This window comes from Mus caroli, unplaced genomic scaffold (assembly GCF_978045245.1).
Source record: "Mus caroli unplaced genomic scaffold, Mus_caroli_1 scaffold_5, whole genome shotgun sequence".
Lineage (NCBI taxonomy): Eukaryota > Metazoa > Chordata > Mammalia > Rodentia > Muridae > Mus > Mus caroli.
Genome location: NW_028227260.1, coordinates 90,982,704 through 91,010,012, shown reverse-complemented (window position 1 = coordinate 91,010,012; position 27,309 = coordinate 90,982,704). Strand labels below are relative to the sequence as shown.

General features: G+C 39.6%; 1 protein-coding gene and 1 pseudogene across 5 annotated transcripts in view; one reads left to right on the top strand and one right to left on the bottom strand.

The window, feature by feature from the left end:
• The window catches only part of Prrg1 (proline rich and Gla domain 1), a 144,890-nt gene that overhangs the window by 56,859 nt on the left and 60,722 nt on the right, over positions 1-27,309 (bottom strand). The window lies entirely within an intron of this gene.
• Positions 9,465-9,598, top strand: LOC115030234 (U2 spliceosomal RNA; annotated as a pseudogene).

Here is a 27,309-nt window from a genome sequence, read left to right as displayed (position 1 = left end):
TGGCACATACCTGCCAGAGGAGAGGTGTCCATCCCACCTGTGAGGGCTTTACTGGAGCACCTGAGGGGGGCCATCTTGGTTCCCGGATCACTTGGAGACTAGTCTGCTCAGGTAAAAGTGTGGTCTGCAGAGGTTGACAGCTTCTGAGACTGGTAGAGGCCACACAGCTTCTGGGGCAGACCCCGTTTCAGGCTCCAGAAATCCTGACACCTTCCCTGCCAGAGGAGAGGTGTCCACCCCGCCTGGGAGGGTTTTGCCAGAGCACCTGGGGGAGCTATCTCTGGCCCAGGATCTCTCAGAGACTATACTATGGAGTTGAGAGTGCCTATTACTGAAGCTGCACAGCTTCTGGGACAGGCAGAAGCAGCACATCTTCTGGGACAGGCCCTGTTTCAGGATGTCATCTTCTGCCAGGAGGCAAATCCAAACAACAGATATCTGCACCTTCTCTGCAAGAGGAGAGCTTGCCTGCAGAGAGTGCTCTATCCACTGAAACTCAGGAGAGAGCTAGTCTCCCAGGTCAGCTGGTAGATAATAACAGAATCACGAGAGTAGAAAGCTCTAACCAGAGACAACTATAAAAACTGAATCCAGAGATTACTAGATGGCTAAATCAAAATGTAATAATCTTACTAACAGAAACCAAGATCACACACCATCATCAGAACCCAGCACTCCCACCTCAGCCAGTCCTGGATACCCCAAAACACCCAAAAAGCTAAACCTGTATTTAAAAGCATAACTCATGATGATGGTAGAGGACATCAAGAAGGACTTTAATAAATCACTTAAAGAAATACAGGAGAACACTGCTAAAGAGATTCAAGTCCTTAAAGAAAAAAAAAGGAAAACACAACCAAACAGGTAGAAGTCCTTAAAGAAAAACAGGAAAACACAACCAAACAGGTGATGGAATTGAACAAAATCATACAAGACAAGAAAAGGGAAGTAGAAACAATAAAGAAAACCCAAAATTATACAACGTTGGAGAGAGAAACCCTAGGAAAGAAATCTGGAAACATAGATGCAAGCATCAGCAACAGAATACAAGAGATGGAAGAGAGAATCTCAGGTGCAGAAGATTCCATAGAGAACATGGGCAGAGCAATCAAAGAAAATGCAAAATGCAAAAAGATCCTAACTCAAAACATCCAGAAAATCCAAAACATAATGAGAAGACCAAACCTATGGATAATAGGAGTAGATGAGAATGAAGATTTTCAATTTAAATGGCCAGCAAATATCTTCAACAAAAATATAGAAGAAAACATCCCAATCCTAAAGATAGAGATAGATGCCCATGAACATACAAGAAGCCTACAGAACACCAAAGACTGGACCAGAAAAGAAATTCCTCCTGACACATAATAATCAGAACAACAAATGCACTAAATAAAGATAGAATATTAAAAGCAGTAAGGGAAAAAGGTCAAGTAACATATAAAGGCAGACCTAGTAGAATTATTCCAGACTTCTCACCAGAGACTATGAAAGCCAGAAGATCGTGGACAGATGTTATACAGACACTAAGAGAACACAAATGCCAGCCCAGGCTATTATAACCAGCCAAAGTCCAAATTACCATAGATGGAGAAATCAAAGTATTCCATGACAAAACCAAATTCACACAATATCTTTCCACAAATTCAGCCCTTCAAAGGATAATAACAGAAAGAAAAAAAAAACAAAACAAAACACTACAAGGACTGTAACAATGCACCAAAAAAGGAAGAAAGTATTCCTTCAACAAACCTAAAAGAAGACAGCCACAAGAACGGAATGCCAACTCTAACAACAAAAATAATAGGAAGCAACAATTACTTTTCCTTAATATCTCTTAATATCAATGGACTCAATTCCCCAATTAAAGACATAGACTAACAGACGGACTACACAAACAGGACCCAACATTTTGCTGCTTGCAGGAAACCCATCTCAGGGAAAAAGACAGACTCTACCTCAGAGTGAAAGGCTGGAAAACAATTTTCCAAGCAAAAGATCTGAAAGAACAAGCTGGAGTAGCCATTCTAATATCGAATAAAATCGACTTCCAATCCAAATTTATCAAAAAAGACAAAGTGTGGCACTTCATACTCATCAAAGGTAAAATCTACCAAGAGGAACTCTCAATTCTGAATATCTATGCTCCAAATGCAAGGTCAGCCACATTCATTACAGAAACTTTAGTAAAGCTCAAAGCACACATTGCCCCTCACACAATAATAGTAGGAGACTTCAACACACCACTTTTATCAATGGACAGATCCAGGAAACAGAAACTTAACAGGGACACAGTGAAACTAACAGAAGTTATGAAAAATGGATTTAAGAGATATCTACAGAAAATTTTATCCTAAAACAAAGGATATACCTTCTTCTCAGCACCTCATGGTACCTTCTCCAAAATTGACCATATAATTGTTCACAAAACAGGCCTCAACAGATACAAAAATATTGAAATAGTCCCATGCATCCTATCAGTTCACCATGGAATAAGGCTAATCTGCAATAACAATATAAATAATAGAAAGCCAACATTCACGTGGATACTGCACAACACTGTACTCAATGATACCTTGGTCAAGGAAGGAATAAAGAAAGAAATTAAAGACTTCTTAGACTTTAATGAAAATGAAGCCACAATATATCCAAACTTATGGGACACAATGAAACCATTCCCGCGAGGAAAACTCATACCTCTGAGTGCCTCCAAAAGGAAACTAGAGAGAGCACACACAAGCAGCTTGATAACACACCTAAAAGCTCTAGAAGAGAAGGAAGCAAATTCACCCAAGAGGAGTAGACAGCAGGAAATAATCAAACTCAGGGGCGAAATCAACCAAGTGGTAACAAGAAGAACTATTCAAAGAATCAACCGAGTCAGGAGCTGGTTCTTTGAGAAAATCAACAAGATACATAAACCATTAGCCAGACTCACTAGAGAGCTCAGGGACAGCATCCTAATTAACAAAATCAGAAATGAAAAGGGAGACATAACAACAGATCCTGAAGAAATCCAAAACACCATCAGATCCTTCTATAAAAGGCTGTACACAACAAATTTGGAGAACCTGCATGAAATGGACAAATTTATAGACAGATAACAGATATCAAAGTTAAATCAGGATAAGATTAATGATCTAAAAAGTTCTATATCCCCTAAAGAAATAAAAGCAGTCATTATTAGTCTTCCAACCAAAGTGCAGAGTTCTATTAGACCTTCAAAGAAGAGCTAATTCCAGTTCTCCACAAACTATTCCACAAAATAGAAACAGAAGGTACTCTACCCAACTCATTCTATGAAGCCACAATTACTCTGATACCTAAACCACAGAAAGATCCAACAAAGATAGAGAACTTAAGACCAATTTCCCTTATGAATATCAATGCAAAAAATTACTCAATAAAATTCTCACTAACCGAATCCAAAGAAACATCAAAACAATCATCCATCCTGACCAAGTAGGTTTCATTCCAGGGATGCAGGGATGGTTTAATATACGGAAATGCATCAACATAATCCACTATATAAACAAACGTAAAGACAAAAACCATATGATTAACTCGATAGATGAGGAGAAAGCATTTGACAAAATCCAACACACATTCATGATAAAAGTCTTGGAAAGATCAGGAATTCAAGGCCCATACCTAAACATGATAAGAGCAATCTACAGCAAACCAGTAGCCAACATCAAAGTAAATGGTGAGAAGCTGGAAGCAATTAAACTAAAAACAGGGAGTAGACAAGGCTGACCACTTTCTCCCTACCTATTCAACGTAGTACTTGAAGTCCTAGCCAGAGCAATTGACAACAAAAGGAAATCAAGGGGATAAAATTGGAAAGGAAGAAGTCAAAATGTCACATTTTGCAGATGATATGATAGTATATATAAGTGACCCTAAAAAATCAATCAGAGAACTATTAAATCTCATAAACAGCTTCAGTCCAGTAGCTGGATAATTAACTCAAACAAGTCAATGGTCTTTCTCTACACAAAGAATAAACAGGCTGAGAAAGAAATCAGGGAAACAACACCCTTCAAATACTCACAAATTATATAAAATATCTTGGCCTGACTCTAAATCAGGAAGTGAATGATCTGTATGATAAGAACTTCAAGTCTCTGAAGAAAGAAATGAATGAAGATCTCAGAAGATGGAAAGATCTCCCATGCTCATGGATTGGCAGGTTCTATATAGTAAAAATGGCTATCTTGCCAAAAGCAATCTACAGGTTCAATGAAATCCTCATCAAAATTCCAACTCAATTCTTCATCAAATTGCAAAGGGCAATTTGCAAATTCATCTGGAATAACAAAAAACCTAGGATAACTAAAATTCTTCACAATGATAAAAGTACCTCTGGTAGAAGCACCATGCCGGACCTAAAGTTGTACTACAGAGCAATTGTGATAAAAACTGTGTGGTACTGGTATAGTGACAGACAAGTATACCAATGAAATAGAACTGAAGACCCAAAAATGAACCCACATACCTATAGCCACTTGATCTTTGACAAGAGAGCTAAAACCATCTAGTGGAAAAAAAAATACAGCATTTTCAACAAATAGTGCTGGCACAACTGGTTTTTATCATGTAAAAGAATGTGAATTGATCCATTCCTATCTAACTTGTACTAAGGTCAAATCTAAGTGGATCATGGAACTCCACATAAAACCACAGACAGTATAATTTATAGAGGAGAATATGGGGAAAAGTCTCAAAGATATGGGCACAGCAGAAAAATTCCTGAATAGAACAGCAATGGCTTGTGCTGTAATATCGAGAATCGACAAATGGGACCTCATAAAATTACAAAGCTTCTGTAAGGCAAAAGACACTGTCAATAAGACAAAAAGGCACCAACAGATTGGGAAAGGATCTATACCAATCCTAAATCAGATAGGGGACTAATATCTAATATATATAAAGAACTCAAGAAGGTGGATTCTAGAAAATCAAATAACCCCATTAAAAAATGAGGCTCAGAGCTGAACAAAGAATTCTCACTCCCGAATGGCTGAGAAGCACCTGAAAAAATGTTCAACATCCTTAATCATCAGGGAAATGCAAATCAAAACAACCCTGAGATTCCACCTCACACCAATCACAATGGCTAAGATCAAAAATTCAGGTGACAGCAGATGCTGGTGAGGATGTGGAAAAAGAGGAACACTCCTCCATTGTTGGTAGGATTACAAGCTTGTACAACCACTTTGGAAATCAGTCTGGTGGTTTCTCAGAAAATTGGACATAGTACTACCGGAGGATCCTGCAATACCTCTCCTGGGCATATATCCAGAAGATGTTCCAAATGGTAAGAAGGACACATGCTTCACTATGTTCATAGCAGCCTTAGTTATAATAGCCAGAAGCTGGAAAGAACCTAGATGTCCCTCAACAGAGGAATGGATACAGAAAATGTGGTACATTTACACAATAGAGTACTACTCAGCTATTAAAAAGAATGAATTTATCAAATTCCTAGGCAAATGGATGGACCTGGAGGGCATCATCCAGAGTGAGGTAACTCAATCACAAAAGAACTCACATGATATGTACTCACTGATAAGTGGTTATTAGTCTAGAAACTTAGGATACCCAAGATACAACATACAATTTGTAAAACACCTGAAACTCAAGAAGAACAAATACCAATGTGTGGACACTTTGCCCCTTCTTAGAATTGGGAAAAAAATACCCATGGAAAGATTACAGAGACAAAATTTGGATCTGAGATGAAAGGATAGACCATCTAGAGACTGCTATACCTGGGGATCCATCCCATAATCAGCCTCCAAATGCTGACACCATTGTATACACCAGCAAGATTTGGCTGAAAGGACCCTGATATTGCTGTCTCTTGTAGGCTATGCTGGGGCCTGGGAAACACAGAAGTCGATGCTCACAATCAGCTATTGGATTTAACACAGGGCCTCCATTGGAGGAACTAGAGAAAGTACCCAAGGAGCTAAAGGAGTCTGCAACCTTATAGGTGGAACAAAAATATGAACTAACCAGTACCCCCAGCGCATGTGTCTCTAGCTGCATATGTATCAGAATATGGTGAAATCGGCCATCAATGGGAAGAGAGGCCCCTTGGTCTTGCAAACTTTGTATGCCTCAGTACAGGAGAACACCAGGGCCAAGAAGTGGGAGTGGGTGGGTAGGAGAGTTGGGGCGGAGGGTCTGGGGGACTTTTGGTATAGCATTTGAAATGTAAATGAAGAAAATACCTAATTTTAAAAAAGAAACACAACTTATACATCAAGTGTTATATTCTCAAATCTATTGAAAAGGCAAAAATGGCTGCATCAATGACAAGAGCTCTCTTTAATGGGTTTTAAGAAATAGCATATCCATTAAATAGGCCCTTTTTCCTAGTGGAAAACATGAGGTAAAAATAATGGTAGCTGTCAGCCACAAGCAGATTTGTATTACTGTTATAAAATTAGGAAGATAAGTGCTTACAATAAACTAGTGATATCATCTAAACTGCAGCAAAATTAATGTCACCAAAATAAAGAGACTCTCACATCTAATAGAGGCAAAATATGAAATAATTAATTGACTTTAAATAAATGTCCTTACTTGAACTAATACAAACCAGGGAGCTCCCAAATAAAATGTTATGAAACTGTCACTTTACAAAACTTGTCAATCTGAAGATTCAAATATGTTTTACAAATGTTTTATAACATGGATTTTTATTCCAAAGGTGACATTCAGAATTGCAAAGATTTGAGATGTGCTATATCCACTGTAAGTCATCTTTCCTCATACTGCATAATTTCTGGCATGTGCTTGTGTTTTTTACCCCCCAAAACTCGACATGTTCCCTATTTATCAAGACTTAGTATGCAGAACCAGCAGTGTTTTGTTTATTTTTTTTTTAAGAAAGCATTTTATTTTCTGAGTTTAGTGATTTTTACACCATATTACTACACCTTAAGAGATCAGAATACTGGCTGGAGAAATGACTTAGTCATTTAAAACTCACAATAAAAAAGGATTAGAATACATTAATTGGTTTCGGTTTTGTTTCATTTTAATCAAACCCTTTCTTGGATAGTTGGGAAAAATAACCTTTAAATAGCAACAACAGAACCTATGAGCTATGAACATTTGCTGAATCCTAAGGCCCATTTTCCAAATCAGTTTTTCTTCTTTTAATTAAAATCTTTTTTGAGACTTTTGTACAGTGGTTCTTTTAATGTTTTAAAAAAAACTTTTTTCAGGAGTTTTTAATTACAGCTATTACCATCATTAGGGGGTTTTATTTGCTTTTATTTTGTTTGTTTTGTCTTGCTTTGTTTTTTGAACAGGTTTTCACATAGAGCAAAAGCTGGCCTTCAACTGTGAAGACGATGCTGAACTACTAATCTTTTCCCCTCTACCTTCTGAGTATCTGGTTTAAAGGGTTATGCCATCATGCCCAGCCCAGTTGATATCACTATTCTATATTCATCCAGAGCAGAACAGCAAGATACCATTATGTATAGAACATAAAAATAGAAAATGGATTTTCAGACGCAGATTTTATAGATCTAAGACACTCTTCTAAACTTTGAACTCCGTTTCTGCCTGAGCATTTGAATGAGTTCCAAAATATCAATACTGGAAACAGCAAAGGAGAGAAAAAGTTAAATTACCTTCACACTTTTGTTTCATTATTGTTCCCAAATAATACATGCTTGCTATTCCAAGTATGTTAGTTTCTGTACAGAAAAGCAAAAAAGCAATGCGTTTGAAAATGCATGGCCATAGTTCCTATCTTGTAAAGGATAGTTTACTACTATTAAAACATCATGGTGAGAGCTTCCTCAGCATCTCTGTTCTTAAGGCAAAAACCGGTAAATTAGCCATGAGTAACAAGTAGATAGCAAAAATTACTGTTTTGTGGATAAAGACATTATTAAGAATAATGTTTTTTTTAAAACATGATTTTATTTTAGAAATGTACTAATTATTCAGGGAAAGGATATTAAAAAGAAACCTTAAATTGCATCTAAAAAATATAGTCTTTCCATTCACTTCGTTATGAAAATGTTTTTATTAGACATTTACTTATAATCATACATTGTTCTTTTTCAAACCAACATCTCATTATTTCATGTCATAAAATTCTGGGTTGTATGACAGGTTCTATTCTTTGTTTCAAGGAAAGCACAAACATAAAAGGTCTTTAGTCAAAAAGGGAAGCTTTCACAAAGGACAAGTAAACAGTGCTGAGTGTCTTCTTTTAGGCACCTTCCCTTGTAGAATATTCAGAGCAAACCTTGTGAAGTGAACTGTCTTGACATCTACTATGATCTTTGCTAAAGTGTACTGCTGACTTTTTAATTACTGCACGCACATATCATTGATTACAGGATTTTTATATTTGTTGCACTTTGGTGAAATAGATGTGTGCTTTATCTGTCACCAGAAATGTTAGTGGACACTGAGCTATTTCACTTGGAATACTTGTCTATTTCCTCATAATATTAGAATGCCACTATAAATCTCAAAAATAAATAATAATTACCCTATACTTTTCTCAGCAACAGAGTGCTCTTTTGATATAACCAACTTCACATATTATTATGTCAGGAGTCATAATAGAACAACCTAATAACTAGCAGGTGATCTTCCTGAGAAGGTCTGCTTCAGATTATAATATAATCTGTGACATATTCACTTCTATAAGCAAGGCACAGGAGAATTCATTTTAGGAAAGAATCCTGCTATTAATATGCTTTTCCTGTTTCTATTAAACATATATAACAATCACTAGGTATCAGCCGACCCCTTTGGAACAGATCTCTGCAGATCTATGAAGATGTACTACTGTCTTGTAGTGATGCTATATAGATAAACAGATGACTTCTTAAGTCTTAAGGATGATTCTATAAGAATTCCTAAAATTATATGAGTGATTGTTAAGCTCTTTTATAGTGAAGCTGCTATGATAGGTCCTTTTCTGATAGTCAAAACTGCAATGAGAACTCTGTCAGTCTCCCATGTGTCACCAGTTAATTGCTCTTAGATAGTAACCAGACTTTCTTCTACTCAGAGCACATTCCAAGAGGTTGTAAAACCAAAGGTCATAAAAAGGGAATTCATGATTATAAGTGCTAGGACAGAAGATAAAAGATTGACTGGGTTTATCTATACAAAACTTCACTAATAACTTAGCTATGGTTTTAAACCTTCAATGAACCTGTGGAGCTGTGACAGGTGATGAATGTTTAGCCAGATAATTACTCCTAATGGTTATGCATGTAAACATTCTCTGCTGTAAACTTCTATTTCAACTTATGAATTATCTTTTTGTGTGAACTTGTGATGAAATTTTTAACATGTGATCATGTATTCTGAAGATGTATAAGTACTGAGGACAAGGAGAAAAGAGGTAATTTTTTTTCCCTTTCCTCAGAAAGAAGAAATTTTCCCTTGCTCTGCTTAGGATCTTTCTGCTTATCGCTTCTCGGCCTTTTGGCTAAGATCAAGTGTAGGATCTTTCTGCTTTCCCCCTTTTCCTAAGATAGCTTTAATATGAAACCTTTTATAACTTAGCAATAAATACTATAATTACTTTTCAGAGTGTCCCCTTTTCTTCCTACAATTTCTGACTAACAGACTAAAAGATAGAACTGCTCAGTTCCTGCTGAGATAGAACAAAAGCCCCATTACTTAATTTCCAACTGTTACAGGTGTCAATCACATAAGCCAGCAGCATTTTACCCTCTGAAAGAGTAAGAAAGTTTTTTGGACTTTTTAGAAGTTACCTTCAGCACTTCAGTACAGTTAGAGAGCTAGAACGTCCAGAGACCCTCAGACTTTAAAGCCACAACAGAGTTGTGCCTGTGCCACTATCCTCTCCAGGCCGGGAGGCTCCCAACATTATTAATTATTATGTTATTCAGAGTTTATCAGAAGCAATGAAAACTTACACAGACATATAAGACTTGGTTTTGCATTTTGGCTTTCTAATGTAAAAACTATTTGTAGGCTATTCACTATAGATGATTTTTTTCTACATCAATTTCATTATATATATAAATACATAAATGGAAATGATTATCTTTATTTTGTAGTAAAGATTTTCTTATAATTCATGATAAGTAAGATGGATGTCAGAGGAAACATCTGAGAATTACAAAGTACTGTAAATGCTTATTGATATAAAAGTAACTACAAATTCTTGAGTCATAAATAGAAAACAACATTAACTACTTCATAAATAGTAAAAGTGATTTCAATACTACACACAGTAAACACTGATTATAGTCAAATAAGAAACAAAATATATATGTTGCTTCTGTCTCTGACCACCAGAAAAGAGCAACGACACAGCATTCTTCTCAAAGCAGTTTATTCAGGAACCTTTCAACATACATGCAGAAAAAAAAAATCTCTCTTCTCTTTTTTCTGCCCCCAATTGCAAGCCCTTATATAACCCCATCAGCCTAGTCTACGTAAGTAACAGCAGTCCATTGGCCAGAATCATCACTTGTCATATGGTCAGTTCTTGCATCATGGTGCACCTGTGCAGTTCTCACGATGGATGCAGCTTATTTTCAGGTGTATGAGGAAGTCAGGTGCAAGTCATAAGACTTGGCTGCAGTCCCAGGCACCATCTTGGGACTGCTGCCACACCCACTCCTCACATCTCCCCCTTCTTTACTTATTGGCAGAGAGAATGCCTGTCTTAGGTTGCCCCCTGCGGCAATGCCCCTTACCCATCATTGGGAGACATACAGCATTGGTTTGATCTCTGTCTTAGGTTGGTGACACGCCCAGGGAGTCTTACCCATCATTGACTACTTCTCTAGCATGCCAAGCCACACTTGAGGAGATTATCCTGTTTCCACTGCCGCAAAAGCCTGTATCATCAAGGCTTGGGCTCTGTGCTGAGGACTGCATACAGCAGATGCACCAGATGGCCAGGACGTCGATGAGAATTGGGCACATGGCAAGTCCACCAATGCCAGCCCACTCATTCAGGGGGGAGACTGCTGTGGCGATCCAGCTGGCCAATCCTTCAGCCATGGACACATCGACACAAGTGCAATTAATATGGACAATGGACTGTCTCAATAAAGGATATGGCTGCAGCTGTGGCTGCGCTGGCAGAAACTGCGATAGCAGTGACAATTGCCGCAGTAATGCCAAAATCCCTTTTAGGTCTGAACAAAGTCATAGCAGGAGCCTGAACAGGCCAGGGTACAAAACGAGGCATCCTAGTAACAACAGATAAATGATGCAAAGATGCATTCCAGCACATACTATAAATGCAATTATTACTATTACAATTAACAACATTATTCTCATAACTACCATTATAAACAATAAACACACAAGGAGGCCACATACAAACAGGCGTAGCCTGAAAAGAAACATTCCTCCCTCCAGCAAACTGAAATACAGAATACTCAAACACACTAGAACCATTCCAATAAAAACTTGCATTGCCCCAGGCCCCTCCCGCCACCATGCTTAAGGGGGAAAGATCAGTGCAACTACCATTCACCCCACATAAGAACCATACATTCAAAGGATTACTAGCTCCTACTTGAGCTGAATTTTGATATGTCCAATTATACTCTGAAAAGGAACTATTATAGACTGTACCTATATAAGGGGAAAAGGAAAAATAATTCTTCACTACCCATGCTACTTTTCTAGATTGACAGCCGGTCCAAGGTGGAAGGGAATCACGAATACCCCTACGAAAAGGGGCCCATCTAGGTTGGGAGGGTATAGTGCCATTGCCCTTGGATATACTGGCAGGCTACACCCCTCGAATCCAGGTAGCATTAGTTTTAGTAGAACTCTTAACTGGCATATCAAACCATGCTGCGGTCTGATTATACAGCTGAACACAATCACTCATCTGTGGAAAAGTTTGAATCATCTGAAACACAACAATCCCTTTAGCTGAAGCTGCATAGATTCCTGCACTGGAGCTATCTTTCCATTACATGGTGAAAAAGGCAATTGTAGCAAAGCATTAAATGTAAAGACTCCATTAAACACTTGTGCCGAATGTGTCAACACCGTGGGTTTTGGGAACACAGACATAATTTCCCAATGTAGCTCTTTAGTTCTCACTAGCGGGAGCATTCCCAGCCACAGGAACATCCATGTCTCCATCGTTCTGCTTATTTTGAATTGCTCTGGTCAGCCATTCTGGGACCCACAGCGGTTGTCAGTGATCCTGGGAAAACACACAAACAGACCCCCTCGCCCAAACCAGCACTGGGCCAGGGCCCTTCCAACAACCAGTTAAGACATCCTTCCACATGACCATGCCTTTTGGAGAAATATCAAGATTAGCGTGTCGCTCAGCTGCAACACGCCCTTGTTTATCTTCATTCAAAAAATTCAAAGTAAATAAGGAAATGGCTAATCTCTCTCTTGGTGTGGACCCAGCAGGGGCAATTCCCCACTTTTGTTTAATTAAACATTCCTGGGCTCATTCAATAATGCCTTGGCCCTGAGGGTTGTATGGCAACCAATGCACCAGACGGACACCCATCATCTTGCAAAAGGAAACAAAAGAGGATGAAGTATAGGCTGGACCATTATCAGTCTTTATTTCTTTAGGCTGTCCCCAGGCACCCCAAGCCACAAAACAATGTGCAATGACCTGGCGTGCCTTCTCGCCTGTCTGTAAGGAGGCAAAAATAATGCCAGAGGCTGTAACTATGGAAACATGAATATATATTTAACTTTCCAAACTCAAGAAAATGGGTAACATCCATTTGCCACAAATGTAGGGGGCGAAATCCCCGGGGGTTAACCCCCACACTGACTTGAGGTAATAAAAGGGCACAGGTTTTGCACACCTTCACGATCTCTCTCGCCTCTGCTCGAGAAATTTTAAATCGTGATGACAAAGTCTTTGAATTAACATGAAATTGTGCATGAAAATCATGTGCCAAATCAATAGATGAGGCCATTAAAAAGGCCATGCATTTTCTGGAAGCTTTATCAACTATATCATTCCCTTCTGCAAGGGGTCCTGGCAATCCAGTATGAGCACAAATATGTTGAATAAAAAAGGGTGAATGACAATTTAAAATAATTCTTTGCAACTTAATAACTAATTCTCCAATGGTAGATCTCAAATTTATTTTGCCTACTATCTCCAAACACTGCAGCATATTTACAACATACTGGCTGTCAGAAATCAAATTAAAGGGACCTGTAATTAATTCAAATACTTTAATCACAATTTACAATTCAATGACTTGTGGAGATGCAGGGGGAAACTGAATGGTAACTGGGGATGATCCTGTTATTAAATAGGCTCCTTGTCCTGTTTTAAAGGACAAGAGAAAACAAGAGAATCATCTAACAATGGATCTCTAGCAGTAATACGAGGAAAGATTAATGGATGTACTTTAGCCAACTGTAATATTGGATCCTTGGGGTAATGATTATCTATAAGACCTTGAAAACTACACCTCAAAATAGCCCAATTATCCTCTGTGGCTGTTAACACTTCAATTTGCTTAGCATTATACGGTACTATTAAACTTTCAGGTGCAACTCCAAAAAACTGCATGCTTTGCTGTATACCAATCAGAGCCAACTGAGCTACTGAGGCAGGATAATAAACAAGTGTCTTGGCTGGGGATATTTTTGGGTGTATCCATAACAGGGGAGCTCCCTGCCATAAAACCCCAGTGGGTTGCGACTCTGTTTGCAGTACTCACAAGATAAACTGTTTGGACTCAGCGTTTCAAGGCAGCACTCTGAATATGCTGTTCTACTAACAACAAAGCCTTCCTGGTAGCATCAGTAAGATATCTGGGAGAATTTAAATCTGTATTGCCTGGTAAGATATAATGGCTGTAATTGTTTATTGGTCAAAGAGAGATAGGGTCAGACCCATTGAATATCTCCCAATAACTTTTTATTATCAGGGTGCATAATCCATCTGTGCGAAACTGAATCTTTTGAGGGGACACATATTTTGCTGTAATTTTTGTTCCTAAATAATTCACTACAACATCCTTTTGCACCTTTTCTGGGGGCACTACTAAATTCTGTTCCTTCAACTGTGTCACCACAAAGCTATAAGCTTCATCAAGCAAGGCATCCCTGGGAGCGGCAAGAAGTATATCATCCATATAGTGATAACACTTCACGTTTGGAAATCGCTCTCAAACTCCTTTCAGAGCTGCATCAACATAGAGTTGACACATAGTAGGACTGTTTGCCATCCCTTTTGTCAGAACTGTCCACTCAAACCTTTTATCAGGCTCAGCATGATTTTGGGAGGGGACAGTAAAGGCAAATCTTATCATATCATTTGGATGCAACGGGATAGAGAAAAAACAATCTTTAATATCTAAAACTATAATGGGTCAATTTCGGGGCAAGGCTGAAGACAATGGCAGTCCCCTCTATACAGGCCTCATCAAGATCATTTGCTTATTTATTTCTCTCAAATCATGTAGAGGTCTCCATTTTCCTGATTTTTTTCTTTATAACAAATATTGGAGTATTCCAGGGAGATGTAGAGGGCCAAATATGTCCCAACTCCAATTGTTCTTGTACCAGCTCTTTCACGGCTTTTAATTTTTCTGAGGGGAGTGGCCACTGAGAAACCCATACTGGATCCTCAGTCTTCCATGTAATAGGTAATGTTCCCTCAGTGGCCCCTAGGAAAATCCCAGTCTGGCCTGATCATTCTTTTTGCAAACCAGCACTGGAGAGGTTCTACCTAGCAGAAATTGCCCTAACCCTTTTCCGGGAATATATCCCATGTCCAGCATCATGTCACGGGCCTTGCTGCCATAGCCTCCTTCATTAGTCAGAACAAAACCCATCTGAGTCATCATATCACGGCCCCACAGAGAGACCGGAACAGCCAACACATATGGCTGAAACTGTCCAGAATGCCCTTCCTCGTCCTTCCAATATGGGAAGCAGGAACTCATTTCAGGCATCTGAGCATACCAGAGTCCTCTCAGAGTTTGTTCTGACTGTTGCTTAGCCCAACCAGAAGGCCAATCTCTGGTACTGATGATACTACGATCAGCACCAGTATCTAGGAGACCAGATATAGCTTTTCCTTCAATCCTGACCTTCAATAGGGGTTAGGTATCAAGATTTAGAGAGCAAAATATATTGGAGGTCCCAGTAGAGCCAAATCCCTTGTCTCCCCGTTCTGAATCTTTGGCTGGAAATTGAGAGTGACAGCTGGGCAAAAGGAGCAATTGAGCTATTCTATCACCAGGGGAAATGGCAACGATGCCTCTAGGGGAAGATAACATAATCTTAAGCTTTCCTGTAAAATCTGAATCAGTTACTCCTGGATGAACTATTAATCCTTGCATAGTAACAGAGCTCCTTCCCAAAATCAGTACCACCATATCAGCTGGCAGTGGGCCTTTAAAAGTCTGTGTCCACCAGCTGGACTCCCATGCGGGGTGTTAATACAAGTCAGGTGGTGGAACAGAGGTCGAGTGCTGCTCTCTAGGGTGATTCCATCGCATCAGTGGCCTCAAACTGGGCCATCCTGCAGCTACTGCCCCATATATTTGAGGGCCCTGGGGTCGGGGGCCCCTTTTCAAGTTTTTTGGCAGGGCACCACCATATCCAGCAGCAAGAGGTTGTCCATGAATATCTTTAACTGACCTACACTCACTGACCCAATGGTTTTATCTTTTGCATCTAAGACATAACCCGGGCACTTTTGGTCGCTGGTTTCTGGCACCACTCAATTGTGGGCATTGACGTTTCATGTGGCCTGACTGTCCACATTTAAAACAGTTTTTATTCTGCTGGCTACCTTTTCCTTGTGACATCTGTACGACAGTGGCAGTCAGACCAGAATTAGAAAGAGGTCCTCCTATTTCTCTACATATTTTCATCCATACCTCTAATCCTTTATGGATTAATTGCTCGCCTGCATTCTTTGGTGCAGTTCAAAAATCAGCTGCTTCAGTAGAGGCATGGCAGCATCAAGGTCTCCAAAAACACGGCCTCCTGCCTCTACAAGACAAGCCACAAAGTCATCAAAGGACTCTGTGGGCCCCTGAACAACCTTGGTCAGGTTCCCACTCACCTCTCCTCTATTCAGAAGAGACACCCAGGCTTTAGTCCCTATGTTATTAATTTGCTCATACACTTGGATGGGATACTTAGTTTGAGCTGCTACAAATCTCCCTTGTCCCAGTGTCACGTACTTTGGTTGAGTCAGTTTGACATAGTGAAAGCTGGGAAACTGACCGATGAAGCAATGGGTTTCAAAGGGAACTCTCTTCCTGAAGTCTGACATTCTTCTCCCCTAATTTTTATAAATCATAATATCAATCCTCCACTCACCGTTAGTCTAATGTATAGACTCACGTGCACTCTATTAAGCATTACCTTATAATAAATGCCTTTTAAGATTGTATTCTAACATAGCTAAAGCCTTTTCCCAGTGTTCTTAGATTCCAGATAGCAACAAGGAGTTTAACCTATTCAATAACCAATTAAGTACTAGTCATTATTTCACCTATCTACAAAAAGAGACTGGAATTCTCACTGAGATAGAAATTCTTATTACAGACTATATTCCGTGCCAACAGCAAATTAAGTTACTATACTGAAAAATGGGAATTCTCCAGACATAGATAAGTATTAACAAGGCCTAAGACCTTGACACTACTTTATTCCTGAGGCCAGGCAATAGTTAATACCCCTCTAGCCCAATTAACTCTAAAGTGCTAAACTCAGCTCTGAAACTCAGCTCAGACCCCAGCAGGTGCTAATCTCTAAGATAAACATAGTCCTTTTGTAGTCACTCCTCTTATCTGGAGGGATGCTGATGCCTAGCGTAAACTTTGCAGTCACTCCCTTTGCACCTGGGAAACTTCAATGTACCATATCTGTTATGTTTTACAATTTATGATATTCGCTGTAATATAATTAGTCTAAGCTCAACCAGACATTACATTCAGATTCAACACCTCTCTTGTGTGTTTGTCTGTCACATCCTAATCTTTGCCCATCTACTCTAGAGAACCGTTTTACGCAGGCACAGGACCCAGAGGGTCTGCGGCATCCCAGCAGCATGTCTTGATCCCAGGCTGGCTGACCATTGCCAGCGTTGATCGCTGCTTGCTCGGCAGCAAACTCAATGAAAAATGCCTTCCAGTCTAGATATTGGCCTGGTGACAAGCAAGCACGAGTCAGATTCTGCCAATCGCTTGGAGTCATGCAGTAGCAGTGCAGGTTCTCTAATTGCACTCTTACAAAAGCAGCACTGACACCATAAGTACAAACCCCTTCCGCTAATCTTTGAACAATCGTCCAATCAAGCAACTCGTGATAATGACCTCCCTGTGCATCCTGAAATACAAGAAAGCACTGGGCTCGCAGTTCCCTCCAGGTTTCTGGACTACGCCCCAATGCTCCATCGGGGCATACTGAGGTGGCCATGGTGGCCCTGGCGCCAAAGGTTCTACCTTCATTTTCACTTTCTCTAGACTGTCTGCTATGCTCTCCAGATCGTTCTCAGACATATCCTCATCACTAGAACTTCCTTCTGCCTCTGACTTTTGGGATCGCTCCTCTCTAACCTGACTTAGTGCCTCATTGCCCGTTTTGAGTTCTGCTCCACATCTTTCCTTATCCTCGATACAATTCTGTACTAACTTCCACACTGGCAGCACCCCTTTAACAAGAACTCCCTTGCCACGCACACCCCAGTGAAGTCTGCTTGGCAGGCCGAGAGGCCTGGAAGCGCTCACGAGGCAAAGAGTTTTACGGAAACTCACCTCCTCGAGCTTTGCATTCTCATTAACCTGTATACTTATAACCTATTCCCGCGTTAGTCTGGTGTATGGATCCACGTGCTCTCTTTTAGTATTATCTTACTATAAGTGCGTTTTAAGATTGAATTTTGACATAGCTAAGCCTTCACCAGTGTTCCAACGTCCTAGAAAGTCCTTGAGCAGACCATGGGCTTGGAATTCAGTAAGAACGTTGCCTGTTCAGTGACATTCAGAATTGCCTCTGGTATTACACTATCACACAGAATAAAAGCCAAGCTGCTCCCATATACAGGAATTTACAATGGTTTAGGAAGTAGATTGGGCTGTGGTTTTAGAGTATTGCATTATTCATCAGATGGTTAGCTAAAGCAGAACTCCCTAATTAGAACCATGACTTGGGTGTGAAAGCCCTTGCCCTAGGAGTGTAAAGACCTCACACCTAGCTTCTAAGACTATAGCTTACCTTTATAGAGAACTGACTTTGTCTCAGTTTTTTTATTTCCCAGTTCCTGCCAGTCTTTGTGTTTACATTCCTCTGTTTTGTGTAAGAGTCATTAAGCATCCGGTAACCTCATTTGTACCTTGATGATGTGTCACCTAACTTCCCTATTTTCTTCTGTATAAAAAGTTTGATGCTCAATTTGACAAATTACCTTAAGATTCTACACAATCTCACGTTTTGCAAACTTCAAGTCCTTCCCTAACTTCTCCCATCTGGGCCCTGTAAGATGTCCTGATACAGAGAACCAAGGAGCGACCTGATCCACTGTTTTTAAAAAGTTCTCCAGGGCCTCCTTTTTTACCCTGATTCCTTTCACTTTCAGCAAGTCCTTAAGGGCTTAGTGTACTGTTTGACCTGAGGTTGAATTTACCATGGTGCTTGGTGCAACTTGTCCCAAAACTGGGAGCCTTATTGTCTCAATCCAAGAACTTAACTTGTTCCACTTACCTGGGAACTTACCAGCTAGCTATCCTGACTGCGATGAATTCTGAACATCCCCGTAATTTGTCGCTTCTGTCTCCAACCAGCAGAAAAGAGCTATGACACAGTGTTTTTCTCAAAGCAGTTTATTCAGGAACATTTCAACATGCATGCAGGAAAAAAAAAAATCTCTCTTCTCTTTTTTCAGCCCCCAATCGCAATCCCTTATACAACCCCTCTACCATGCCCCATCAGCTGAGTATACATAACAGCAGTCCATTGGCCAGAATCATCACTCGTCATATGGTATGATCTTGCATCATGGTGCACCTGTGCAGTTCTCACGATGGACATGGCTTATTTTCAGGTGGATGAGGAAGTCAGGTGCAAGTAATAAGACTTGGCTTCAGTCCCGGGGGCCATCTTGGGACTGCTGCCACATCTGCTCCTCACATATATACATTTCTTTTTTTTTTTTTTAAATTAATTTTCATTTTATTATTAATACATTGGCCATATGAAAATCATTTACAGACGTGTTTGGATGTTCTCTTCTGATAATTTTTTTTCTTTTTTTTTAATTTTTAATATTTTTATTACATATTTTCCTCAATTACATATCCAATGCTATCCCAAAAGTCCCCCATAGCGCCCCCCACTTCCCTACCCACCCATTCCCATTCTTTTGGCCCTGGCATTCCCCTATATTGGGGCATATAAAGTTTGCAAGTCCAATGGGCCTCTCTTTCCATTGATGGCAGACTAGGCCATCTTTCGATACATATGCAGCTAGAGACAAGAGCTCCGGGGTTCTGGTTAGTACATCATGTTGTTCCAACAATAGGGTTGCAGATAACTTTAGCTCCTTGGGTACTTTCTCTAGAACCTCCATTGGGAGCCCTGTGATACATCCAATAGCTGACTGTGAACATCCACTCCTGTGTTTGCTAGGCCCCGACATCATCTCACAAGAGACAGCTAAATTTGGGTCCTTTAAGCAAAATCTTGCTAGTGTATGCAATGGTGTCAGCGTTTAGAAGCTGCTTATGGGATGGATCCCAGGATACGGCAGTCTCTAAATGGTCCACCCTTTCATCACAGCTACGAACTTTGTCTCTGTAACTCCTTCCCTGGGTGTTTTGTTCCGAATTCTAAGAAGGGGCACAGTGTCCACATTTTGGTCTTCATTCTTCTTGAGTTTCATGCGTTTAGCAAATTGTATCTTATATCTTGGGTATCCTAAGTTTTGGGCTAATATCCACTTATCAGTGAATACATATTGTGTGAGTTCTTTTGTGATTGTGTTACCTCACTCGAGATGATGCCCTCCAGGTCCATCCATTTGGCTAGGAATTTCATAAATTCATTCTTTTTAATAGCTGAGTAGTACTCCATTGTGTAAATGTACCATAATTTCTGTATCCATTCCTCTGTTGAGGGACATCTGGGTTCTTTCCAGCTTCTGGCTATTATAAATAGGGCTGCTATGAACATAGTGGAGCATGTGTCCTTTTTACCTGTTGGGACATCTCCTGGATATATGCCCAGGAGAGGTATTGCTGGATCCTCCGGTAGTACTATGTCCAATTTTCTGAGGAACCGCCAGACTGATTTCCAGAGTGGTTGTACAAGCTTGCAATCCCACCAACAATTGAGGAGTGTTCCTCTTTCTCCACATCCTCGCCAGCATCTGCTGTCAACTGAATTTTTGATCTTAGCAATTCTGACTGGTGTGAGATGGAATCTCAGGGTTGTTTTGATTTGCATTTCCCTGATGATTAAGGATGTTGAACATTTTTTCAGGTGCTTCTCTGCCATTCGGTATTCCTCAGGTGAGAATTCTTTGTTCAGTTCTGAGCCCCATTTTTTAATGGGGTTATTTGACTTTCTGGAGTCTACCTTCTTGAGTTCTTTATATATATTGGATATTAGTCCCTTATCTGATTTAGGATAGGTGAAGATCCTTTCCCAATCTGTTGGTGGTTTTTTTGTCTTATTGATGGTGTCTTTTGCCTTGCAGAAGCTTTTTAGTTTCATGAGGTCCCACTTGTCAATTCTCGATCTTACAGCACAAGCCATTACTGTTCTATTCAGGAATTTTTCCCCTGTGCCCATATTTTCAAGGCTTTTCCCCACTTTCTCCTCTATAAGTTTCAGTGTCTCTGGTTTTATGTGAAGTTCCTTGATCCACTTAGACTTGACCTTAGTACAAGGAGATAGGAATGGATCGATTCGCATTCTTCTACATGTTAACAACCAGTTGTGCCAGCACCATTTGTTCAAAATGCTGTCTTTCTTCCACTGGATGTTTTTAGCTCCCTTGTCGAAGATCAAGTGACCATAGGTGTGTGGGTTCATTTCTGGGTCTTCAATTCTATTCCATTGGTCTATTTGTCTGTCACTATACCAGTACCATGCAGTTTTTATCACAATTGCTCTGTAGTAGAGCTTTAGGTCCGGCATGGTGATTCCACCAGAGGTTCTTTTATCCTTGAGAAGAGTTTTTGCTATCCTAGGTTTTTTGTTATTCCAGATGAATTTGCAGATTGCACTTTCTAATTCGTTGAAGAATTGAGTTGGAATTTTGATGGGGATTGCATTGAATCTGTAGATTGCTTTTGGCAAGATAGCCATTTTTACAATGTTGATCCTGCCAATCCATGAGCATGGGAGATCTTTCCATCTTCTGAGATCTTCTATAATTTCTTTCTTCAGAGACTTGAAGTTTTTATTATACAGATCTTTCATTTCCTTAGAGTCACGCGAAGATATTTAATATTATTTGTGACTATTGAGAAGGGTGTTATTTCCCTAATTTCTTTCTCAGCCTGTTTATTCTTTGTGTAGAGAAAGGCCATTGATTTGTTTGAGTTAATTTTATATCCAGCTACTTCACCAAAGCTGTTTATCAGGCTTAGGAGTTCTCTGGTGGAATTTTTAGGGTCAATTATATATACTATCATATCATCTGCAAAGAGTGATATTTTGACTTCATCTTTTCCAATTTATATCCCTTTGAACTCCTTTTGTTGTCGAATTGCTCTGGCTAGGACTTCAAGTACAATGTTGAATAGGTAGGGAGAAAGTCGACAGCCTTGTCTAGTCCCTGATTTTAGAGGGATTGCTTCAAGCTTCTCACCATTTACTTTGATGTTGGCTACTGGTTTGCTGTAGATTGCTTTTATCATGTTTAGGTATGGGCCTTGAATTCCTGATCTTTCCAAGACTTTTATCATGAATGGGTGTTGGATCTTGTCAAATGCTTTTTCCGCATCTAACGAGATGACCATGTGGTTTTTGTCTTTGAGTTTGTTTATATACTGGATTACGTTGATGGATTTCCGTATATTGAACCATCCCTGCATCCCTGGGATGAAACCTACTTGGTCAGGATGGATGATTGTTTTGATGTGTTCTTGGATTCGGTTAGCAAGAACTTTATTGAGGATTTTTGCATCAATATTCATAAGGGATATTGGTCTGAAGTTTTCTCTTTGTTGGGTCTTTTTGTGGTTTAGCTATCAGAGTAATTGTGGCTTCATAGAATGAGTTGGGTAGAGTACCTTCTGTTTCTATTTTGTGGAATAGTTTGTGAAGAACTGGGATTAGATCTTCTTTGAAGGTCTGATAGAACTCTGCACTAAACCCATCTGGTCCTGGGCTTTTTTTAGTTGGGAGACTATTAATGACTGCTTCTATTTCTTTGCGGGATATAGGGCTGTTTAGATCATTAACCTGATCTTGATTCAACTTTGGTACCTGGTATCTGTCTAGGAACTTCTCCATTTCATCCAGGTTCTCCAGTTTTGTTGAGTATAGCCTTTGGTAGAAGGATCTGATGGTGTTTTGGATGTCTTCAGGATCTGTTGTTATGTCTCCTTTTTCATTTATGATTTTGTTAATTAGGATGCTTTCCCTGTGCCCTCTAGTGAGTCTGGCTAAGGGTTTATCTATCTTGTTGATTTTCTCAAAGAACCAACTCCGTGATTGGTTGATTCTTTGAATAGCTTTTCTTGTTTCCACTTGGTTGATTTCACCCCTGAGTTTGATTATTTCCTGCCGTCGACTCCTCTTGGGTGAATTTGCTTCCTTTTGTTCTAGTGCTTTTAGGTATGTTGTCAAGCTGCTAATGTGTGCTCTCTCTAGTTTCCTTTTGGAGGCACTCAGAGCTATGAGTTTTCCTCTTAGAAATGCTTTCATTGCGTCCCATAAGTTTGGGTATGTTGTGGCTTCATTTTCATTGAACTCTAAAAAGTCCTTAATTTCTTTCTTTATTCCTTCCTTGACCAAGGTATCATTGAGAAGAGTGTTGTTCAGTTTCCACGTGAAGGTTGGCTTTCTATTATTTATTTTGTTATTGAAGATCAGCTTTAGTCCATGGTGATCTGATAGGATGCATTGGACAATTTCAATATTTTTGTATCTGTTGAGGCCTGTTTTGTGACCAATTATGTGGTCAATTTTGGAGAAGGTGCCATGAGGTGCTGTGAAGAAGGTATATCCTTTTGTTTTAGGATAGAATGTTCTGTAGATATCTGCCAGATCCATTTGTTTCATAATTTCTCTTAGTTTCTCTGTGTCCCTGTTTAGTTTCTGTTTCCATGATCTGTCCATTGGTGAAAGTGGTGTGTTGAAGTCTCCCACTATTATTGTATGAGGTGCAATGTGTGCTTTGAGATTTACTAAAGTTTCTTTAATGAACATGGCTGCCTTTGTATTTGGAGCATAGATATTCACGATTGATAGTTTCTCTTGGAGGATTTTAACTTTGATGAGTATGAAGTGTCCCTCCCTGTCTTTTTTAATGACTTTGGGTTGGAAGTCAATCTTATCAGATATTAGAATGGCTACTCCAGCTTGTTTCTTCATACCATTTGCTTGGAAAATTGTTTTCCAGCCTTTCATTCTGAGGTAGTGTCTATCTTTTTCTCTGAGATGAGTTTCCTGTAAGCAGCAAAATGTTGGGTCTTGTTTGTGTAGCCAGTTTGTTAGTCTATGTCTTTTTATTGGGGAGTTGAGTCCATTGATTTTAAGAGATATTAAGGAAAAGTAATTGTTGTTTCCTGTTATTTTTGTTGTTAAAGTTGGCATTCTGTTCTTGTGGCTGCCTTCTTTTAGGATTGTTGATGGGTTACCTTTTTGTTGTTTATAGGGCGTGGTTCCTGTCCTTGTATTGGTTTTTTTCTGTTATTATCCTTTGAATTGCTGGATTCGTGGAGAGATAATGTGTGAATTTGGTTTTATCGTGGAATACTTTGGTTTCTCCATCTATGTTAATTGAGAGTTTGGCTGGGTATAGTAGCCTGGGCTGGAATTTGTGTTCTTTTAGTGTCTGTATAACATCCGTCCAGGATCTTCTGGCTTTCATAGTCTCTGGTGAAAAATCTGGTGTAATTCTGATAGGCTTGCCTTTATATGTTACTTCGCCTTTTTCTCTTACTGCTTTTAGTATTCTATCTTTATTTAGAGCATTTGTTGTTCTGATTATTATGTGTCGGGAGGTATTTCTTTTCTGGTCCAGTCTATTTGGAGTTCTGTAGGCTTCTTGTATGTTCATGGGCATTTCTTTCTTTAGATTTGGGAAGTTTTCTTCTATAATTTTGTTGAAGATGTTTGCTGGTCCTTTGAGTTGAAAATCTTCATTCTCATCCACTCCTATTATCCGTAGGTTTGGTCTTCTCATTGTGTCCTGTATTTCTTGGATGTTTTGAGTTAGGATCTTTTTGCATTTTACATTTTCCTTGATTGTTGTGCCAATGTTCTCTATGGAATCTTCTGCACCTGAGATTCTCTCTTCCATCTCTTGTATTCTGTTGCTGATGCTCGTATCTATGGTTCCAGATTTCTTTCCTAGGGTTTCTATCTCCAGTGTTGCCTCATTTTGGGTTTTCTTTATTGTGTCTACTTCCCTTTTTAGGTCTAGTATGGTTTTGTTCATTTCCATCATCTGTTTGGATGTGTTTTCCTGTTTTTCATTAAGGACTTCTACCTGTTTGATTAGGTTATCCTGTTTTTCTTTAAGGATTTGTAACTCTTTAGCAGTGTTCTCCTGCAATTCTTTAAGGGATTTTTGTGCTTCCTCTTTATTGTCTTCTACCTGTTTACCAGTGTTCCTTTGTATTTCTTTAAGTGTGTTATTAAAGTCCTTCTTGAAGTCCTCTACCATCATCAGGAGATATGCTTTTAGATCCGTGTCTAGCTTTTCCGGTGTGTTGGGGTGCCCTGGACTGGGCAAAGTGGGAGTGCTGGGTTCTGATGATGGTGAGTGGTCTTGGTTTCTGTTAGTAAGATTATTACGTTTACCTTTCACCATCTGGTAATCTCTGGGGTTAGTTGTTGTCGTTGTCACTGTTTAAAGATTGGAGCAGCAGCTGTGTTCCACTCACCAGCAGTCTCAAAATCCTGTAGCGGAGGTCGTGGTTAGCTGGCAGTACCCCGGTGCTGGTCCAGCCGGAAGAGGCCTGTGGTCCTACTCAGGCCGGTTTTCTGCTTCCGTAACTAATGCAGTCTCAGGTCCCGCGCGCAATTGGATTGGAGCAGAAGCTGTGTTCCACTCACCAGAAGTCTTAAGATCCTGTGGCGGGTGTTGTGGGTAGCTGGCGAGTGTCAGCCGACCCTGCGCCCTCGCTACCCCGGTGCTTTTCTGACCGGAAGAGGCTTGTGGCCCTATGTAGGCTGGATTTCTCTCTCCCCAACCAGAGCAGTCTCAGGTCCCGCGTGATTGGACTGGAGCAGAAGCTGTGTTCCACTCACCAGCAGTCTCAAAATCCTGTGGCGGGGGTTGTGGGTAGCTGGCGGGTGTCAGCCGACCCTGTGCTCTAGCTACCCTGGTGCTGATCCGGCCGGATGAGGCCTGTGGCCCTACTCTGGCTGGTTTCTGCTTCCCTAACTAATGCAGTCTCAGGTCCCGTGCGCAATTGGATTGGAGCAGCTACATTTCTTTTCTTTACCTGCCCTCTCATTTCATTGTGGTGGGGTCTCATGAATTACAGGGTGGCTTCAGACTTGCTATATATTCAAGGTTGATCTGAATTCCTGGTCTTATAGCCTTCATCTCCCAAGAGCTAGGAATACTAACTGTACCTGTAGTGCTAGGGAATAAATCCAGGGCTTTGGACATGCTAGGTTAGGACTATAGCAATTAAACTACATAGTCTTGTTCCTTTTATTTCAATTATCTAAACTTTATGATACTTAATGTCCCATGAATAAAAATTTTCATATATTTATGAAGTATCGATTGTTCTTATTAAAGAATAGTAAAATAAATTAACTTTAATTTTAATTATTTTATACAAGTGTGGTGACATCTTTCCAATCATATCTTGTTGTATAGCATATTGAGTTATTTGTAAGAATGTTTACTAAATGCAGCACAATTCTTTATACAGTACCAAAAAAGAAAGTCATGCATACACAAAGTAACATTTTGTTTTTTTCCACTAAAATAGCAGCAATTAACCAATAACCAAGCAAACCTAAACAAATCTTGATGAATAACGGGTGATGTCTCTTTGACATTTGGTGGTCACCACCAACAGTCAAAATAACAGCTATCGCAAGCTTCCTGTGTTTGTAAAAACAGCATTATGTGACGCACTTCCCTTTTTCAACCTCCAGGTTGGAAATATGCCCATTTTTGCAGATTACATTACATTACTATGCTGTGTTCTATTATTTGCCTGAGCTTGAATCACTATTTGCTCTAGCATCTTTTAAAGGAGGCCCACCCCTTTGTTGGTGATCAATGATCAGTCTGAAAACAAAAGAAGAAACAAGGAAAAAATAGATCCCTTGACTTCCTGCAGCTCTTTTCCATATGGTGATAACAGATGCCAACAGCTAAGGAATTCTCCAAATCTGCCTATAGCTTTGTGGATTGAGTGGGGATCAAGCAATGAGATACTCTGGAAGCTAACTTTAGGATATAGCAAGTATGAATTCATCCTAAAATGTGTCTTACAGTATTTAATATTATTACTCATGTAAAAAAATTGTAAATGGTTGCAGAATGTTTGGAAAGAATCTGGATCTCTAAAACAAATCAGCTTCCAAAGGAAGCTCTGGAGCACATAAGAGCAACAACAACATGCGGAAAAAATTCCTATGAGTGAGCTGAGATGTAGAGGCTGCCTGTAAACATACATGATGGTGAGGCAAGCAACTTAAGGCGGAGATGTTAGTAATCTTCAGAGCCCCACCCCAAGCTCTGTTGCTTCCTAAAGAATCTGAACTATTAAAAGTTCAAATAAAGATATACTTATTCAAAAAGTTAGCAATAAGCTGATGTTCTATGCTATTAGACATTATAGCTCTAAACACTCACATATATTAGTCACATTATGCTAACCACATCCTCCTAAAGGTACAAGTACAGGATGCATTAATTCTACCTCAAAGATGACAAAAAATTCCATTTAGGAAAGCTTTGAGATTTAGCTGAAGTAGTGGCCACAGAATTTGAATTCAGGCCTTCAAATTCTGAATTCATATAAATGTTAACATAGTACTCCACACAACATTTTCCCTTAGTTCCCTTATATCCTTTATAGCACATTGCTTTTATAATTTATATGAACTAGAATTATTTATAAAGTCATTGTGACAGATGGCCCATATCAG